This window comes from Lactuca serriola, chromosome 5 (assembly GCF_051521515.1).
Source record: "Lactuca serriola cultivar US96UC23 chromosome 5, Lser_US96UC23_V15, whole genome shotgun sequence".
In the NCBI taxonomy this organism is placed as follows: domain Eukaryota; kingdom Viridiplantae; phylum Streptophyta; class Magnoliopsida; order Asterales; family Asteraceae; genus Lactuca; species Lactuca serriola.
The window spans coordinates 217,391,738-217,395,582 of NC_136412.1; the positions used below are offsets into that span (position 1 = coordinate 217,391,738).

General features: G+C 30.0%; 1 long non-coding RNA gene across 2 annotated transcripts; it reads right to left on the reverse strand.

Moving 5' to 3' along the window:
• Positions 1-1,759: 1,759 nt before the first annotated feature.
• On the reverse strand, positions 1,760-3,216 carry LOC145053581 (uncharacterized). Of its 2 annotated transcripts, none has more exons than XR_013684531.1 (3): positions 3,009-3,216; positions 2,170-2,235; positions 1,760-1,900 (listed from the first exon to the last, which is right to left on the reverse strand). It is a non-coding gene; the product is annotated as an uncharacterized LOC145053581 (long non-coding RNA). The 2 variants fall into 2 exon arrangements; XR_013684530.1 differs by having other exon boundaries at positions 2,170-2,283.
• Between the last annotated feature and the right edge of the window lie 629 nt (positions 3,217-3,845).

Consider the following 3,845-nt stretch of genomic DNA (forward strand, 5'->3'; position numbering starts at 1 on the left):
TGCATTGTACATTGAAAATCCCCTATTTATAGCATTGTACTTTCACTTTTTCGGTTATTAGCACAATATAATTTAGACACCGGTACATAAACTACCCAAATTATCCTATGTGGGTCGTGCTTAGCATAGGCCTTAAACATACCTTTTATATATATATATATATATATATATATATATATATATATATATATATATATATATATATATATATATATATATATATAGTGAAAATGAGAACGAACCAACAAATTGTTCCTAGATTCATTTGATTTGTCGATTACATTCAAAATCTTACTGAAAACCACAACAACCTCTGACTTCTACATAAAAGAACAACATACATAACGATTACAATCCATATTCAAAGATTTGTGATGAAATTTGGTTAATTTGCAGTAAACATGAAACAAAAAAATAGGAAAAAAAAAGTAATGCATCAATCAAATTCATGTGATTTTTGTAGGTTTGTGTTTGTATTTTTTGGATTTCATTAATTTTTGCAGGAAAGCATACCCATTGAAGAAGTTTTGGAGAATTTAATATGTGAAAAAGGTTCTCATCATATCTAATTTTTTCAAAACCTCTGCCATTATTGATGTGACAAAATAGGAAAAAAAAACAATGCATTTGATCGAAGCATAAGATTTTTTTTAAAAAAGTTTACCTGAAAAAACATTACAACATTTATATTCATGTGAGAAAAGAATTATTGAGATTGAGGATGATTATTTACAAAGACATAATCATAACCTTTAGAGCTGAAATGTTCATGTCGTTTGTATGTAAAATGTCAAAGCTCCAGCCTCATCAACAAATATATATTTAAATGAAATGTAATGAAAAGAAGAAAAAAAAACTAGGAAAAGACTAGACCTTGAAGAGGACATGAAAGAAATATATCCTTGGGTTCACATAGTTTTCTCCTGCATGCTAAACACAAAATAGTGAAAGACAATACTTATACTTATATAATCGAAGAGATAAGACTGTATAAAGATAGATACTACATAATGCAAAATAAAAAAGAAATAAAAAACTAGGAACTTTAATGTAAGATGTTCCGGTTTCGTTTTCTACTACTTGCAGATATATTTTCCGATTTACTGTTCACCTCACACAGAAGATGCATGATTATTTCAATATCAGGGGTAATAGTAACCATCTGATTAATAGAATTTCCCAATAACCAATCTATAACTGGGCTCATTAATACTCATAAACCTACAATCCACATCATAATTACACTAAACAACCAATATGGGACAAGAGATTATCATAAGGGCAAAATCATCCATTTACATATACCCCAACAAAAAGCGAAATTTCCATCTGCTAAAATTATCTTTGGTTATCCAAATAAATATCTTTCATGGTTTCTGTCATATTTATATAAAAAAAACATTGAATAAAGGAATTATACATTTACAATTTGTACTTAACTGTCACATACATTTATATTAAATTATACATTATTTAAATACACAATAAGTTTGAATGAACTGGAAATTTCTATACTTTTTGTCAGGTGACAAGTGCACTGAATTGATGCATACATTTATATTTCACATGGTTTTTTTAATGTCAAATACATACTGTACCATATTCACATGCATGTCACTTTTTTAATTTCAAACATGTCATATTCTTATATGCATATGCACATGCATACAGGGCCGTTCAACTGGTTTTCCGTGCCCTGGGCCAGATAATAAAATAATGCCCAATGTTTTTACTCGAACAGACAAATATATAAAAAAACTTAAATAACAAAAGTGCAATAAACTTTACGATTAATAAAAAAATATTAATACAACAAAAAACCTAAAAAAACTTCCTAAAAGGTTGTTTTATTTGTGATTCTGATGGATTCTTGATGGTTTGTGCCTTTTGTCCTTCAATCCTTCAACATGTATTAAAAAACTCTCATTATTAAATGAAACATGAAAATACCACAAACAATAAACAAAATAAATATGACAAACATGTTCCGAGTTTATTCTTGTGTTAGCATGTTAGGCATTAAATTTTGCCATGGAAATAAAAATATAAGTGACAAGAAACACTGTATTAATAAACTCATAACATGTAATATAAACTAATATAATAATATTTCAACTGGTTCTAATATTTGAATTGTTTCACTTGTAAAAATGTGTCATGTTTGCATACCCTTCTTTAATGGCAATGGAATTGGGGTAGATGCTCTTGAACTTGGTTAACATGTAATTGGTTCACCTGTAAAATCGACAATTACCCACCAAAGAATGCCAAATCTGGTAGACCCTTTAGAACAAATAAAGATTATCTTAATGTCAACAGAAAATCTTTAATCAAGAATCACACACACACAAAAAAAAAAAAAAATTCATCAAGTGCCACCACACAATCTTTCATAGTAATTCTATGAAACACTTGGAATGAATCATTTGGTACTTAAATCATACAAGAAAATCTACATGTCTAGCTATTTTTATCAACAGAAAAAAGAACACACGTTTAAAAAGGAACTTTAGTTATTTGTATCTGAAGAAAACTACATATAGTCAAAAAATTTACGTAAAGCAAACCACAAAATCAGATACAAAGCAACAGATTTCGATCTCTAACAGGTAAAAATAAGAATTACAACTCCTAAAACAAACCATAAAAATCAGATTAAGCGGTCAGCTAATGATAGGTGGCAACATCTTTAGAAAGAAATAAGAAACAAATTATGAAAAATCGTACTCAACCTAAATCAGTTGAAGAGAAATCAGAAATCAGAAGCCAACCGGTCATTTCTTTCATTGTAGAGAAATCATAAATCAGTTGAAAAGAAATCGAACTCAGTCACTCACAATGAGAGGTGAATGAACTCAGAAATCAGAAATCAGAATGATAGGATGAAGAAACAATCAAAATCAATATAGCAGCAGATGAACTATCAATTGAATGTGGCAACAAATTAAGAGGACTATCGATTAGAGAATGAGAAACTAAGAATAAGAAATTAGGAATATAAATCGTACCAAGATAGTTCAGTCGAACACTGATGAATCGATGATCGATTGATTGACTGTCGACTCCTCGATCTCCATAGACCACTGTCGACTCCTCGTTTCAAAGGGTAGCTATTTCACTATTGCCTCCGGGTAGATATTTTCAAGGGTAGCTATCTCGATGTCGATTGCAGTTCTCAAGAAGATTTAATTTGGCGCTCACGCTTTTTCATTCTTGCCTCCATACCTTAAATGTAGTAAACTTTTGGGCCTCAATAATATATATAGTATTATTTATCGGAAACAAATTATGCCCCCTTATAATTTGATTTGATGCCTTGGGCTTAAGCCCAACTTGCCCATGTATTGGGCCGACCCTGCATGCATACGACACAAAAAAAAAAAAAAACGCAACCTTATTTCTTTTCATTCTCGTTTCAGGAAGGACTCCTGCAAATCTTATAAAACTTGGGCAATGTATGAAAAAGGCCAACATACCTTTACTTCTTTGTCTTACAATTATTTCCCAACAAAATTTATTATTTTTCCCTCTTTTTCCAGCCTCGAAACTCGACCATACAAACTCTGATTTTGGAAAAAAAAAATTATATTATTGGAAAACTTGTTAGGAGTACTATAAGTTCCATATTATTTGCTTCATCTAAATATGTCTAGAATGGGAGTTATTCAGTTGTGAACATGGCAAGTCTGAATATTACAGCATTCAAGTGTTTGAACAACCAACTTCAAAAGACCATCTCATTAATTACATATCCATTTTGTCTGATTCTTGTTCTTGTGTACTCTTCGTTATATAGACTACAACTTTTATTTATAATGTTCTTTATATTTAGCTATGTATATCGA